The sequence below is a fragment of the Sceloporus occidentalis genome, unplaced genomic scaffold, assembly GCF_023333645.1.
Source record: "Sceloporus occidentalis isolate IW3139 unplaced genomic scaffold, rSceOcc1.0.p SCAF_6, whole genome shotgun sequence".
Taxonomy (NCBI): domain Eukaryota; kingdom Metazoa; phylum Chordata; class Lepidosauria; order Squamata; family Phrynosomatidae; genus Sceloporus; species Sceloporus occidentalis.
The window spans coordinates 54,628,311-54,645,472 of record NW_028316986.1 but is presented as its reverse complement, the minus strand read 5'-3'; the positions used below and the strand labels follow the sequence as shown (position 1 = coordinate 54,645,472).

General features: G+C 44.7%; 1 protein-coding gene across 2 annotated transcripts in view; it reads right to left on the bottom strand.

The window, feature by feature from the left end:
• Positions 1–12,960, bottom strand: part of DLK2 (delta like non-canonical Notch ligand 2) — a 40,431-nt gene extending 27,471 nt beyond the window's left edge. Inside the window, exon 1 of one of the 2 annotated variants that reach the window (XM_089529693.1) lies at positions 12,896–12,960. The gene's annotated coding sequence lies outside the window, so the exon portion shown is untranslated. Of the gene's footprint in view, positions 1–9,614; positions 9,895–12,895 lie in introns of those variants that run through there. The other variant, XM_089529692.1, reaches the window with a different exon arrangement.
• Between the last annotated feature and the right edge of the window lie 4,202 nt (positions 12,961–17,162).

The window sequence follows — 17,162 nt, the reverse complement described above, 5'->3', positions numbered from 1 at the left end:
GTGCAGGGACATGAAGAGCTTAAATGTACATCTTTTCCTCAGCATCTCTGATGCAAGGTCCTGAAAAACTAAAACTTTGCTGATCCCATGTTTTAGATCCAGAATGGTTGTACATTTATTCATGACTAGGGTTTTCTTCAGATAGGAAACAAATCACTCAGTAGCGTGTTTGCATTCTGATTGATGCTGGCTGTTCTATGAACACACTCAGCATCTGAGTCCCACAGATCTATAGTTCAGCCAAGTAAGCATACCATTAGCTAAGTAATCAAGAATTTCAGAAGATCTGGTCAATCATCTCTGAGACCCCTCTGAAGTGGAGGCTTAAATGCCTCCCTCTATTTTCAAGGTCTTCAGTCTTGCTGTGGAGGAGGTAATTTTCTGCCTGTAAGTGTTGTAGCCTATCCTCCTTTGAGGTACACTCTGTTGAAGGGTTTCTTTAGCTGCATCCTTGATGTCATGGATATGTCTCCTGAGAATCAAAAGTTTAGTATCCTTAGGCTCCCAGGCTAAGGACCAGACCTTTGCAAAACTTTAACTCAATTCTCTCAAAACTTCTCTAGTAGCTCTGGGAATGGTAAATTGGTAGCTGACATCTTTTTCTTCTTTACTTGTCCTGTGCAGGCCATGTACCTTAGTAGGATCAGGGGTGTCATTGTCCCTTTCCACTAGCAATTTTGACTATTTTGCTGCAAAGTAAAAGTCTGTGATTGATTGATCTGCCAACCTCTTTGTCCCATGCACTCTTTATATGTCTCTTTTTACACTGCTTCCACTCCAGTTTTGAAAAAAAGAGGCTTTATTCCATTTTCTCTAAATGTCTGCCATGTTGGATAGCTGTCCACTCCCCCTAATAGAACTAGTTTTAAGACTAACTGTTCTGTGAGCTGAGAATTTGCTCACAAATTCCTCCACATAGGACTGAAAATACTAAATGCAATTAATTTGTATACAACCAAAATTAAGATTTAAAAACTATATGTAGGTAAATTGGTAATTGGGTGTAGTGGTTTGAGCACTGGACTACAATTCTGGAAAGCAGTGTTCAATTCCCAGCTGAGCCATGAAACCCACTGGTGACCTCAAACAAGCCACATGCTCTCAACCTCTGGGGAAGGCAATGGAAAACCTCCTCTGAATAAATCTTGCTAAGAAAACCCCATGATAGCTACACCTTGGGGCTGTCATAAGTCAGAGATGAAGGCAGCACATACATTGTGTGTGTGTGTGTGTGTGTGTGTGTGTGTGTGTGTGTATCCCAGCCATGCAAATGAAATAGAAAACCCATTCAGGTAAAATACCTGAATTAGAGCAGGACACACGTAGGAGCTGTCCTAAATTTTTGGACAGAAATAACACATACTCAGCTGTCACCTTTTTACTCCTTTTCACATGCCAGAATACACCTATATGCTCACCTATAAAACAGACATAATAGTTTAACAGTTATTCCTCCAGGTTATGTCCCCACTTTGAGGCAAAAGAAGCAAGCCTTGTGAATTAACAGATGCTGAGAGGCAAAAAGCAGGCAGTCACACAGCCTTCCCTGAGACTCCTATGCCAGCTTTGTGCCAATGGTTGCTAGGGAGGCCACTGTGCTGACATTAGTGCTGAAGTTGAATTCTATTGCCAATCTGGTCATCTTCTGAAAATGGAATAGCAAAGGCAGCATTTTGTCCTTCACTTCAAGCACCAAAATGTCTCTGAACAGTCCTGATTTCCTCTAACAGAATTTTCATTCTTGAATAAAAACCACCAAGATTCTTGAGGGAAGCTATAATATAACTGGTATAAAACATCTGATGAAGCATCTGATGCATTTGATGTAATAGACATAAGTCTACAAAAGCACATACAACCAACATATTTCTCTGATTTAGGTCCAAAGCACACTGGAGAAATAATCTAGTTTGAGACCACTTTAACTGCCCTGCTCAATGCCACAACAAACTACAATTGCCAGGACTCACTAGCACTGAACCAGGACAGTTAAAGCGGTCTCAAACTGGATTATTTCTGCAGTGTGTATTGGACCTAAGTCTCAAAGGTGCTACTAGATCCCTTTGCTTCCTGGTATAAAGCTGATTTAAGTTTGTATTTTAAATGAGTATCATAAGGTGACAACTAGCCCACAAGCAAAAAGTTATTGGCAGTAAATATATAAAATATTATAGCTAATATTTCAAGTGCAAATTAAGATGGATCCAGAATTGTTTTTACTAAATATGGTAGAAGGTAAAGAGATAAGAAAACATCTTAAATGTATTCTTTATTTAATATTGGCTGCAAGAATGACATTAGCAAAAGGTTGTAGAGACAAAAAGAACCTCTCAATTAATTATTGGTTGACAAAATCATTGGATGCAATGAAAAATGTCAACACTTATCAAAGAAAAGACAATTGTTAATTGGGAGATTGAATGGGAGCCAGTGATAACATTCTGTGAAGAGATGGACTAAAAATTAGTAATGAAGGGGATATAGCTTAACAATATGAAAACCTAGCACTTGTATATTTGTATTACTGCATTATATATGTTACTAAATGGAGGTATTAGAAGTCTGTAATAGTAAGAACACCATTACCAATGGGAAATATTCAACAGATGACTGTTAACAATAGTGTTAACAAAGGATTGATAAAGAATCTAGTAAGTATTATGAACTGATAATTAGAAACAAATGTATTGAACAAGATTATGGAAGTGCAGACAGCAATCCGGTATTAAAAATGAAGCATACTAATGAAGTGATGGAAAAGATAGATAACAACATAAAGATAACTATGTTGTTTAAGGAAGAATAAATAGATAGGTTTCTGTAAATAGAGTTGAACCCAACAGTATTGTTTATGAGGGGAAAGGAGGGATGGGGAAGGGATGAAATGTATATAATTGTAATGGTTTATGTAGATACTGTATAACTATTGTATTGTGAATGTGAAGAATAGTTGTTATTTTATTTGATATTATGGGAAATTTTAAAAAAGTGAAAACTATTGTGAAGAGATAGTAATATGAAAAATGATACGTGTGTAAAAGCTCTTGCCTTCACTGACAGAATTTAAGTAGAACTTGGAAAAGTTATTTTTCTAGACTACAATTCCCTCCCACCCCTAGTCAGTCTTCATATTCACTGCATCCATGTGTTCATTTTTTGCAGGACTTGGGAAAGCCATTTTGGGACTATGGTGGGTTACAAACCGCCATGAAGGTACGCGCAGAGCGCGTACTAGGGTTAGGGAGGTGCGGCTGCCGTCATGAGGACGTCACGGCCGCGCCACCTCTACACGGGGCAGCGCGGACGTGACGTCCTCACTCCACGCCAGGGCGCCTAGGGCGCCCTTTCCGCAGACCAGGAAGGAGCTCCGTTTCGGAGCTCCTTCCTGGTTTGTGGCGGCGCTTTGCTTCGCTGGGCGCAGCCTTCAGACGGCTGCGCCCAGCGAAGCAATGGAGAAAGGGGCCAAGCGGCCCCTTTCTCCTTCTCCCCGCCGCCGCAGGGTGTCCTTGGGGCTTGAAGCCCCAGGGACAACCCTTTTCAAGCTGTGGGGAAGCGGCATTTTGCTGCTTCCCCGCAGCCTGAAAAGCGGCGGATTGGGGCCTCAGCGGCTGCCGTTCTGGCAGCTGAGGCCCCGATACACCGGGGAAAGGGGCGGGTGCAGCCCGCCCCAAATGGGCGGTCTATAACCCGCCTATAACTCTCATTAGTGGCTGGGGGTTCTGGAAGCTATAATAAAGAACAGTAACTTTTCCAAGCTCTTTAATATAGAACAACTTTCTCAGCCTGGTGCCCACCAGAGCCCCTACCAAGCACAGATGGAAGGCACTAAGTAGAGAAAAGCTAGTGTCAAATGTATTCCTTTTCAAAGATTTAGGCCCGTTACAAACCGCCCAAAAGGGGCGGTCTTGGGCCACTGCCGATTGCAGCGTGGAGGAGTCTCAGCAGCCAAACCGCGCAACTCCTCTGCGCTGCAAAGGAAATCGCGCTCCTTCCGGCAACCCGGAAGAGACGCCACAAGTGCCAAAGCGCGCACTCGCGGTGTCACTTCCAGGCCGCGACGTACGGACACAGAGCGTCCGTTACGTCATAATGGCGGCGGCCGTGTGGAATGGGCGCCGCCATTTGTTACGGACTCTGTCCGCAACAGGGTAAGGGGTGTCTGGAATAGATGCCCCTTTTTCAAAATAAGGACGTCCCTTATGGCGGTCTGTCACTTGCCATTGAATCATAAGAGGCTGTATGAGGCATCAAATCCAACCCTCTGATCAATGCAGACTCTCCAGCTAGACCATTCATACCAGGTAGCTTTCCAGCCTCTTTTTGAAGACATTCAGAGAAGAGCTTTCAAGAAAAGATTCTAATTATGCCAGATAATTAAAAGCTGTTGTTTTTATTAGTCTATAGAGAATTCTGGTCAAGTTCATCTATGGGTAACTGTACTCTACTACTTCCCTAAAATCCCATTGTAATTCCAATTGGCTAGAAGATTCTCTTTCACTTCCTACCCTAAAGTATTGTGTTGTGTTGCTTTGTGCTGCTGAACAGCTGCTGCATATCATGGAAGGGCAAAGTGATTCCTGTGAATCTTATAAAATAATTTATGGATTAAGGATGAACAGTTGGCAGGCAATTCCTCCTGAGCTGTTAGGATCTCAGCTGAATACCACATGTCATTGAAAAGGTCATTTCTCCTTTCTATTCCCAATAAAGCCTCCAGAGCAAAGGAGGCCTGGGGCATCAGAAAATAATTATGTTTTTAAAAAACCTAATTATTTTCCCCCCTAAAATTGTACCTGCAACAGTTTCCACACCTTTTAAGCATGTTGGAGGATCTTTACAATGGATCAATGCATTTCTTTTATTAATTGGTGAATGGCCTCTTGATTACAGAAATGAGTTATTGGATGGAAATGAGATTGCAAGTTAACCTATTTATTCATAAGTGAATAGCTTCCTTGGGTTAAATGGACTGTAATTCATCAGAAGATAAAAGGGAAGAGATCAAAGTATTATGGGGTCTATGGATCACAGGATGGAGTGTGAGGTCAAAAACACACTGCAGAAATAATCCAGTTTGAGAGTGCTTTAACTATCCTGACTCAGTGCTAGAGAATCCTGGGAACTGAAGTTTACTGTGGCACCACAGCTCTGACAGAGAAGGCTAAATGTCTCACAAAACTACAGTTCCCAGAATTCCCTAGCATTCAGCCAGGACAGTTAAAGCGGTCTCAAAATGAAGTATTTCTGCAGTGTGTTTTGGATCTATGATCAGAATCCTGTTGAGGCACTACACCAGTGTAAAAAAACCTGTTGCACAAGCAATAGCAATAGCAAGTACATTTCTATACCACCTATCAGTGAGGTAGCACTCCTTAAGTGGTTTACAGTGTGTAAGTCAATTGCCCCCAACAAGCTAGGTACAAGCAGTTGCACTTTCTCAAAGACAACATAAACGTAGTTCCTAGTTCAGCCAGTCAGTCCACAAAGACAAACACAGATCTCTCTCTCTCTTTCGACTTGATAAATGGAGAGTGAATTGTTGGGCAATCAGTGGGTGCAAGGCCAAGGCATCTATTGTCCAATCCGCCGGACAACAACATGACTGAATAAAAAGAATTGCTGCATCAAGACTGGATTTTTTATTACACTGCAGGATCAGTTTAGGACAGAGCGTGCCCAAGATGTTTTGCTACCTGTGGTGAAGCAGCAAATGGCACCCACTTCCTCACAGTCAAGTTGCATAGCATCCAAAGCTAGGCATGTTATTTAGGCAGGACAAGCAGCAAATCCCACAAGCACCTCTCCTTCATCCCTGAAGATAACTCAGAAGATTAAATAACTAACCATTTACTTTATTTCATGGCTGTCAAAATCTGCTGGCTGAAGCAGCCACTTCACTCTGTCTAATGGTAGGACCAGCTCTGGTTTAAGATGTTTTGTGTCAAGGGGGGGCGTGTGGCTCTTAGTGGTTTGCAAATACTAATGTATAGGGTCAGCTAGAAATGTTGACTTATTAGACTGACAACCTACAGAAACAAATCTGGATGGATTGCCAGACTATATTGTCCAGTGTGGCAGGAATCTATAGGCATAGTTTGGGAATATTATTTTTGGGACTACAACTCCCAGAATCCTCAAACAGCAGGAGAGGATTTTGGGAGATTTCATTTAAAACTAATTTTTCCAAGCTCTGTTTATCTCAAAATATGAAAGTTATTCTTCCTCCTTCTCCAGAATGTTGTGTTGTTACCCCTTTGCTAATAAACCTCAAATCTGCATCTCTAATGTCATGCTGATCACCTCCACTTTCTTAAGGGAAACATACAGTATAGGTACTCATTGGCAGCAGAAAGGGACTCTTGGCCCACAACACACTGCAGAAATAATCCCATTAAGACCGCTTTAACTGCCTGGGCTCAGTGCTAGGGAATTCTGGCAACTGTAGTTTATTGTAGCACCAGAGCTCTTTGACAGAGAAGGCTAAATGTCTCACAATACAACAGCTCCCAGATTTTGCTAACATTAAGCCAAGGCAGTTACAGCAGTCTCAAACTGGATTATTTCTGCAGTGTATTTTGGACCTTGGTCAAGTCCCAAAGCTGTGGGAAACACTGGGCAACTGCTAAGTCCTGCTGGAGCCTCTTTAGACATTTCACACACTGGGTTTCCCAGACGTACAACTCAAGACCTTTTAAGCATCTACCAAACCAGGCAGAGTTTAGGGAAGCTGCTGGTTCCCCCCCCCCCCCCCTTTTCTTTCTTTCTTTCTTTCTGGTGACAATTCCCAGGATCCCCTGCCAGCAAAGCCACTGGCCAAACAAGGTGGAGGATTCTGGCAGCTGGAATCCAAAAATGACTTTTCCAAGCACTGGAAAAAGAGAACTTGTGCCATGGAGCAAACCACTGTCTCATACATGTACCATGGTGGGGATTTGTGACTGGCTCCTGTTCCCTGTTGACCATACATGTGGTGGTAAAGCAAGGTTTTGTTTTGACGAGAACATCAAGAGGAGGGAGAGAGAGGAGTAACACAGAAGATGTGTTACAGAAGATAAGGGACATCCCTTAGCAATCAGCCATAGAATCATAGTTGGGAGAGAACTCAGCATCTGTCTTAATTAGAGTGAGGATTATAGAACTGTGGTTTGAGGAGTTTATCACACTGGGGCTAATTTCAGCATTAAAGAGAGATTAATGCACATTTAAAGCATCATTGCACAAATTATCACATGCAATTGAGCAAATAAAGTTATATCAGAAATGCATTGTCGCTGAAATCCCGAAAGTAAAAAGATGTGTGTTAATGCTTCTTTGGGGCCACTTTAATGGCAGGTTTTGTGTGACGTTGTGTGAAATCGTTTTGCGTAATTACACGATTTTTCTGAGATATTCATGGGATAAACTTCCATCTCCTTCATGTGATAAACTCCTACGTCCTGAACTGAGACTCTGGAGACCAGGGTTCAAGTCCACACTTAGCCATGGAAACCCACTGGGTAACCTTGGGCAAGTCACACTTTATCAGCCTCTGAACAAATATTGCCAAGAAACCAGGCCAGGGTTCGAGTCCACACTCAGCCATGACAACCGACTGGGTAACCTTGGACAAGTCATGCTCTCTCAGCCTCTGAGGATGTCAAGGGAAAACCCCTTCTGAAGAAACCTTGCCAAGAAAACCCTGATAGGTTCACCTGGCTCAGGACTCCCCACTCAAGCATAAAACCCCAGTGGGTGACCTTGTGCAAGTCACACTCTCAGCCTCTTAACAAATCTTGCCAAAGGGGAAAAAAGCATGATAGGGTCACCATGTAAGTCTTGGAAACGATTTGGAAAGGTACAAAACACCAACAACAACCAACTCCTTTATTGGAGCACCTCCAGACTGAGGAAGGGAGGGGGAGCCAAAAAAAGACCTCTTTTGGCCTATCTGCTCCCCTTTTCCTACCCCATCGCATCCTAGAATGAGGCTAGTCCTGACCCTTTCTGAAGGTTACGGAAACTGCCTTGGGTCCTGGCCTGAGAAAAAGGTGGCATGTAAAAAAAAGTAAGTACAGTACATAAATAGGAGAACCAGCATGGGTAGTGGTTTGAATGCTGGACTGAGGTCCAAAACACACTGCAGAAATAATCCAATTTGAGACCACTTTAATTGTCCTGGCTCAGTGCTAAGGAGTTCTGGGAAATGTGGTTTATTGTGGCACCAGAGCTCTCTGACAGAGAAGGCTAAATGTCTCACAAAACAACAGCTCCCAGAATTCCCTAGCACTGAGCCTGAGCAGTTAAAGCAGTCTAAAAACTGGTTTATTCCTGCAGTTTGTTTTGGACCTAAAGACTCTGGAGACCAAGGTTCGAGTCCCCTGGTGACCATACAAACCTAGTGGGTGACCTTGGCCAAGTCACACTCTCTCAGCCTCAGGGGAAGGCCATGGCAAACCTCCTCTGAACAAACCTTGCTAAGAAAGCCCCAGGATAGGATGGCCATAAGTCGGAAATGACCTGAAAGCACACAACAACAACAGCAGCAACAACAACAAATCAGTCCATAAAGGCGTGCTTTCCTAGCAAAAAGGTGGCCAGGCCAAGGAATGACGTTTTCCTCGCGAGGCTGCCTCGCCCCAAAAGGAGGGATGGCGGCGGAGACCCTCCACGATGCTCCCACCCTCCTGGAAGTTGGAGGAAAAGGAGGGTCAACAAGCATGTGTGTGTCGGGGGGGGGGGGAGTGTTGCCTCAGGAAGGGGTGCCTCGTTCCCCCCCCCAGAGAACGTGGATCCTCCCTCTTCCACCTTCCTTCCCATTCAATTGGGGGGTTCCATTCCACCCCTGAGGGGGGTCCCTCTTTCCTAACACCCTTCTTCCCTCAGGTTGACCTCCACTCAAGATGACCAGATGCTGTCCACACCGCAAAAAAATGGAGGTCACTCAAGAAAAGTGGAGGACGTCCCCCCCCCCAAAAAAAACAACAACCAAAAGCTAACTCGCACTCATTGAAATGCTTGCTGCTCTTCAAAAGGAAGGACATTTTGGAATTTCTCCTGGGCAGGAGGCAGAGATGTAGGACGTGTCCTGGAAAAGGAGGACGCCTGGTCTCCGCTGCCTCGAGGGAGGGAGCAGCCTGCTCTGGTCATCGCCCCCCCCCCTCCGTGTGGTCCTGGATTCTCCCTCCTCCCGCTTCGCTCCCATCCAAGTGGGGGCTCCCATTCCACCCTTGGGGGGGTCCCTCCTTCCCAGCCTGAGCGCCCCTTTCCCTTCAGGTTGCCCCAGGAGAGAGCAGCCCTGTCTAGCACCTCGCTTCCCCCCCCCCGTCATGCTTTTGGGCCCTGCCTTCCCCCCTTTCCCTCCCATCCAAGTGGGGGCTCCCATTCCACCCATTGGGGAGGGGTCCCTCTTTCTCAACCTGTGCTCCTCTTTCCCCTCAGGTTGCCCCAGGAGGGAGCAGCCCCATCTGGTATCTCGCTCCCCCCCACCATACACTTTGGATCCTCCCTCCTCCCTTTCCCTCCCATCCAAGTGGGGGCTTCCATTACCATTCCATGGGGGTATCCCTCCTTCCCTTACAGAAAAATCACCCCATTCTCTCCCCCCCCCCGAAACCAACCCTCCCGCTCCCCCTCACCTCGGAGACAGCGGCGGTGCCTTTCTCCCCGGAGGGGTGTGTGCCTGCCTGCCTGCCTGAGGCTAGCGTGGGGAAGGTCTTAAGGGGGCTGCTAATGGTGGGGCTGGGGGGAGTCGTGCTGGTGCTTCTGCCATGCTGCCTGCTCGAGCCTCCCTGTTGCTGCTGCTCCTGCTGCTCCTTCTTCTTCTTCTTCTCCCGCCGCCTTGCATGCTCAGGCCGGCTGCCAGGGGCTGCGTGTGGCTACACATCCCTGCTCCCTCCCTGGGACATTCCGCCAAGCAAAGCCTAAGCAAGCCAAGCAGCAGCAGCAGCAACCCCCCCTCCCATATATATATATATATATATATATACACACACACATACACATAGACACCTCCAGCAGCGCCCACTTTCCCTCCTCCTTTCCTCCATTCCCTCCTTCCCTGCTCACCTCTCACCTGTGCGGCTCCTTCAGCCCAGACTCTGGGGAGAAAGGTGGGGTAGGAAGGGATGGGGAGAGATGGGGAGGCGCAGCACAGACGCCTTGCCATGAACCCGGAGCAGCATTGGCGCCTCCTCCTCCTCCTCCTTCCCCCCCCCCTCTCTCTCTAAGGCTGTATCCACACTGGAGGAATAACCCGGTTTGGCCCCGCTTTAACTCTATCTGGCTCTTTGTAATGGAATTCTGGGAGTTGGAGTTTGTTGTGGGGCCTACAGCGGAGCTCCTGATTTGTGGAGACCCTCTCCTGGGGTTTTCTTGGCCAGGTATGTTAAAGAAAGGGGTTTGCCCTTGCTTTCTCTTGAGGCTGAGAGAGTGTGACTTCGCTCCCGACTGCTGGTGACCTTAAAGTGGCCCCATCCAAGGGTTTTCTTGGGAAGGTTTGTTAAAGAGGGGGATTTGCTTTCCCCTGAGGCTGGGAGAGTGTGACTTCCTTCCCCAGTTGTGGAGACCCTCTCCTGGGGTTTTCTTGGCAATGTTTGTTAAAAGGGGGGGGGGGCTTGCCGTTGCTTTTCTCTGAAGCTGAGAGAGTGTGACTTCGTTCCCGACATCTAGCCAGCCTAAGGCGGCCCTCTCCTGAGGTTTTCTTGGCCAGGTCTGTTCAGGAAGGGATTGCCGTTGATTTCCGCTGGGGATGAGAGAGTGTGACTTTGTTTCCAACTTCTGGTGACTCTATCATGTCTTTTCTTTCTTTCTTGGCATGTTTCTTCAGAGGTGGGGTTGCCATGATTGCTACCCTCAGAGGCTAAGAGAATGGGACTTGCCAAAGGTGGCCCAGTCAGTTTATGTGGCCCAACCAACAGTGTCCCATATCTGCCCTCGCAACACTATGTTCCTGACTTATTGTGACTCTGTCACAGCATGTTGTTGGCCAGGTTTGCACAGAGGAGGTCTGCCTTTGCCTTCCTCTGAAGCTGAGAGGATGTGACTAGCTCAAGGTCACCCAGTGGGTTTCATGCCCAAGCTAGTATACGCACCCTGGTCTCCAGAGTCCTAGTCCAGTGCTCAGACCACTATGCCATACTGGTTCTAACAATTCAGGAGTCCTCTTGAACTGGGAAGCTGGGGAGGAGGAGGCAGAGTGCATCTACACTGGAGAGATAATGCAGTTTGACACCACTTTAATACCCCTGGTTCTGTCAGACATGGCTCTGGCATTTGTAGTTGTAGTGGGATGCCAGCACTCTTTGGCAGAGAAAGCGAGAGACCTTATCAAACTATCAAGCCCAGGATTCCCTAGGACAGAATTATGACACTTTAAGTGTTGTCAAACTGGATTGTTTTCTACTGTGTAGATGCACTCTATTTCTTACTTCCACCTTGATTTCCTCAGAATTGGAGGTTCTATTAACCAGAGGATTGTCTTCTCCCAGGCGTTTGCCAAAAGCTGGTTTGTCACAAACCAAAAACTGCTTAAACATGCAGTCAGCCGGTAGAACTCATTGCCACTGGACCAAAGCTTGGGAAAAGCCATCTTTTTGAAAGACTACAATTGCCAGACTGCCCCAGACAGCATGGACATTTGGAAAGTTGTGGTCAAACACAAACAAACAATAATACAGAGATACTTGATCTAGCATATAAATGTTTTTTTAAGAACAACATTAAATGGAGGTAAGAACAGGAGCTTCATATTCCAGCTAAACCATGGAAACCAACTGGGCGACCTGGGGAAGTCACACTCTCTCAGCCTCAGAGGATGACCTCTCTGAAGAAACTTGCCAAGAAAACTCTGTGACAGGTTCATCTCACAGTGTTGCCATAAGTCAGAGGACAAAACTATCTGTGAAGGCCAAAAGTACAGCTTCTGTTTTCAGAGGCTGCTGGGGCTTAATAATAGAGGAAGGCTATCACCATCATGTCCTATTTGTAAACCTCTTGGAGGCATCTGTCTGGCGGCCCTTTTCAACGTCAAGCGTTGGGCTGACAGCTTGTAAATCTTGTCCTCTAGGCATGTCAGAGAAGGAGGAAATACTTCTCTCTCCTCTGCAAAAGACCCCTGTACTATTCCCCACTAGCTAGCATATCGCAAACCTCTTAAAGAATTATCTTTCAGATGATTGGGATAAATGGGGCTAAACAACAGATTGTACTGGTAAAACTTCCTCAAGTACAAGATGAGAAAGCTGGGGAGAATGAAAGTGGGCACACAATGCCTTGGCTTCAGTGACAATTTTCTACAGTTACGGAGATAAGAATGCCGTGTACCATTTCACTGCAACAAGCTGAATGACTTTTCTCTGCTTTGTTTATGGCTGGTAAGGTGAGAGTTTCTCTCCATTATGTGCCTCCCCAAACTCTGGTCTGCAATGCCTGACTTTCATTCATTGGATCTTGAAAATCAGAAGAACTTGGAAAGCCCCCCCCCCACCGCCAAAAATTAAGCCCAGTTTACAAACCCCTGGCCCAGATTTAGCCCCAAAGTGAGAAAACAAACAGAAGTAGAAAAACAGTCACATTTCCTAGTCTAGTACTGAAAGTTTAGAATATAGCTACACTAAAACCAAGGAAAAAAAGAAGGCAAAACAGAGGATGAGAAAAAGCCTTTCATCAAGCAGGATTGCTGTGCTACCTAGTCTATCTTCATCTTACTGTTTTAGGCCAAATATATATTTTTAATTTAATATGGGAGATCAAACCTAAGACAAGATCCCCTGGTATGTTTCACTTCTTGCTTTACCTACTATCGTGGATCCCCAAGAAGGTTCTTCAGCTAATTAACTGGGAAGCTCCTTGTGCCCACAGGCATAAATGCAAATATATTTATCAACTAATAAAATCTTAATAAAAGTGAGGAAGGAACCTTCACGCAAGTGATGGGTCTCTACATCGTTCTTCCATCTGCAGCCTCCAGGGGTGTAGCATGAATCATGGCAATAGGCCACAGGAGTCTAAAAATCTATAGCAACAAGTTAACTTTAGCAGAATTTACCCTTACTAGGACCAGGTCTTTTGTAAAGTTAATGGATCTTAACTCCCCATTGAGGACCAAGTCACCCCATAATACTTTTCATTCTTTAATGACACACTGTTACTGGAAAAATCAGTTTCCCCCTCAATTCCATATCACTCACAGCTAAACTCAGAGGAAAGAGCAAAGCCTGAGAGGGTGCCACATGACACCATTGTTTGGGCTCTTGCCAAAGTCCTGGCTCTTGGACCCTGGGAGTCCTGGTTCCACTACACTACTGGATGCTTTTTTGGCAAGCGACCCTCTCTACTGCTATCCCCAAGGATACAAAAAATTACCTTACAGAGTCATCTGGTGATGTTTGCCTTTCTTCTGTTGGCTAAACCTCATCCTTGGAGGCAGCGCAGGAGGGACACCACACATGTGGCAGGAAGGATGGCATCCTTCTGGGTTTAGTCATTCCCAGTGCAAAGAGGGGGAAAACCTCGAAACTCTGCTGATCAGAAACTTGGTGAAACATTCTCCATGCTCCCTTCTAATCCCTAATGGGAATTGGGGAGTGCATGTGGTTGCAATGGTGGGGGTGGGGGAAGGATGGACAGTGAAACCAGCTGGAGGGAGACTACAACCCTTCTGAGCTGCCAACTCAAATTAATGTCTCATAAATTGGCATTCACTCTAGGTCAGTCTTGAGCAAACCCACAGGGCTAAAGTCAGTGCCAAGTAGGACTTTATGAAGTGAAGCAAATGTTCTCTCCAAAGATCCACCCACTCTGCCCCTTTCCCCTGCTTCTCCCCTTCCACCTAGGCCCACCACCAACACAAGCAGCCTGCAGCAGTGTAACCCAATGCCCTCCTATTGTTTCCCCTTCCTTGTGGGCTATATTTGACTCCCAGCCACACTGTTTATGTATGTGTGTGTGCGAGTGTGTATGCACGTGCATGCATACATTTTGGTATTCAGCACTTCATTCCCTAGATGCCCAGGATTGCTTACACATAGCTTTCATGGGCAGAGGTGTCTGTGTGTGTGTGTATGTTAGAGAAGAGGAATGGGAGGGAAGATGGGCAAGGCCTCATGTCAGTGTGGCTTCCTTGATAATTTTCCCGATTTCAGCTGTCTGACCCCCTGTACTGGCTGGTTTTATTGAAATCTGGCTATAGCATAGAAAACAGGTTCCCTCTCAAATTGCACTCTATCACCACTCATCCCTGGACACAAGGGGGGACTGCTAAAAGCAGCAATCACTCCCTCTTAGAAAACAGGGCAGGAAATATAGCAGGGATTGCAGTACTACACAGCCACTTCTGCTCTCTCTTTGCTGCATACACATTCTGGTCAGGATTATGTAGGTTAATCCATGCTGGAGGGGAAGGGATTGAGGTGTTTATAATCTTTCCTTGGATTGGGCAGAGGAATTGATGTATTATGATGATCCTCCCTGAGACTGGAGTGGATAGTTTTATTTTTTGCTTCATGCAATGGGAAAGTGCTCAGTTTCCTGCCCCAAGGCAAGACCACCCAAGGCCATTTTACCCACACATCAACCAAAGTGTGGCAATGTTGCTTTTTTGGATTTTAATTCCCAGGAGTTTATCAGACAAGGGGAATTGGAAGTATAATTCGATGGCAATCTGAACGCAATCATGGGGTTTAACATTATTGCATGATAACCCACTACACACAAATTTGGGCAATGGGAAGTCAGTCCAAACGCAATCATGTGTTTTCACGTTACTGCGTGATAGACTGCCACATGCAATTCGGGCGGCAGCATGCAATTTTCAGGTAATGAGGAGCCAGTTCGAATGCAATGCATATTCATGTAATTGCGCGAAACTAGCAACTTTAAGTGAATGCGTTCTGCCCCACTTTCTTTTCATTCAAATTTAAGAGAAATTCCTCCCGTTTGATAAACTCCCCAGATTTCTCAGGCAGTGTGGCCACTGACTTCTAGGTTCCTTAATCTGAAAGAATAATATCTCCAAATTTTAGATCAACCCATACAATCTAGATTACAGTGGGAGCAACTGTATACAAGCGCCTACAAAGTGAGGTCTTTGTTCCTTACAGATTGGTCATCCACCCTCAAGCAGCTTGTGAATAGCATAGGGTTTTTTGTTTGGTTTGGTTTTTTGCAGAGGGCAACTCTGACTATTGCTAGAGATGGACAAATCTATTAGTTCTGGTTTCTCTTCATTTCTCGTGTTTTAAATTCAGTTTGTCCAAAATTTGGAGAGTCCTTTCAATATTAAATTTTATTTGTCACGAGTTATGATCTTTTCCTAAGGTTTGCATTAACATGAATATTTCTCCTAGGACATTTTGCACCACAAAAGTATTTCTGCATGCAATTTTCCTAATTTTAATTTTTAAATCCTATTTTTCACTAATATACCTATTTTCTTTGCGCACATTCCTCTATCTTGGATTTCTTCACACATTTATTTTACCAGGAACCTTATTGCAAAAATTTCATAATGGTTTGGAAGTGTTAAATTGGCTTCACATTAGATGTCAACTGAACATATTTCTCCCTTGTCCTTACCTGGGATGTTTGATAGGGATAGGAAATGTGTGGCTCTTCAGATGTTACTGGGCTACAGTTCCCATCATCGCTCACAATTGGCCAAGCTGGCTGAGGCTGATGGGAGCTGTATGCAAAAACTTATGAAAAGCTACCAATTCCTTAGTAGTATTTTTAAACAAAGAAAATGTCTTATGCAAAAGCCCTGTAGAAAATATAAAGTGTATCCAGATGCTGAAGACGTCTTTCAGCACTACGTATGTAGAGCTTTCAGTGCCTACATATGGCTACTTCTGCCATTATATTTGCTGAGTTCATGGCTACCTGCTTTAATCCCCAGTTATACTGCAGAATTCATCAGAGCTCTGCCAAATCATACCAAAATCCCATAATCCACATACAGAACCCACCAGATATCTACGAACAAGACACTTTCTACCACAACTGTTTCCAGCAGCTAGTATTCAGAGGTATGCTCAGTGTCAAAAAGTTCAATTTTAGCAGTACATCTCTCTTAATATCTCTTTTAGAATTGTCACTGATAGCATTGTCACAATTAAAAGCAATGGATTGTCTTCTCATTACACTAATTTGAGAATAAGGTAATCAGTCTTCTTTCTTTCTTGCCAAGGGTGGGGTACTTCTGACCATTTTCAAAAATACACTGAGATTTTTAAAATGTACAAATCCTTCTGGGGGAAGAACCCTATTAAATGTACAGGAGTGGTGAAACCCACATACATTTCTGGAAACTGTTACTCTTTTGCAAAGACATATTTTCTATGTACACACACACACACACACACACACTGTTTCCAGAAATGCATTTGTGTGTGTGTGCGCATGCGCGTGCACAGGTGCAAAAACCATATTTGGGCACAATGTTGCGCACACACACAAATGCATTCTGGAAACACCGTTGTGATGGAACCCCTCTCTAGGCCAGCCCTACAATTTCTGTCCTTGCTCCTTTATTGTCAAGGTCCACACAGACTGCACACAGAATCTGGTACTCTGATTATGGACAGGTGACTGTGTTGATCATTGCGTTTACCATGGTAAATGTGACCAGTCTCTTTATCAATTCTTAAGTAGTAAATTCAGGCCCAGTTGTAAAAAATAAATAAATAAAATTTTACTATATAATACATTGAGTTAAACAAGAAGTCCCTGAGTTCGTTCCTCATTCACACCTCCCAAAATCCTATTCAGATCTTCCCTTGTCTCTGACTGAACCTAACTCTATTAATGTACAACTTCTCCCTATCTGACACCTGTTCCTTTTGTAGATAAGCCTCTAGTCTGTATCCTTTTTTGCCCATAAGTTCCCCTTTGCAGCATTCCCTAAACTGTGACTGGTTGACTACGACCAGCTTGCCCAGATTCTCTCTTCACAATTGTTTTTTTATACAAAACCCCAATTTTGGACAAAAAAACCCTTGTCTTTCAATGTATATGTTCCAAAAACAGTTTGGGACATGCAAATACCAGGTGAAAAATGCACAGAAATACTTGTTTTCTATAGTAATGAGGAGAAATCGGAAAATTATTTGTCCTCACCCGTAACGATGAAATAGTAAAATATTTACATTTCTACCCAGCCAAATATCTTCTCTCTAGTCACTGACTGG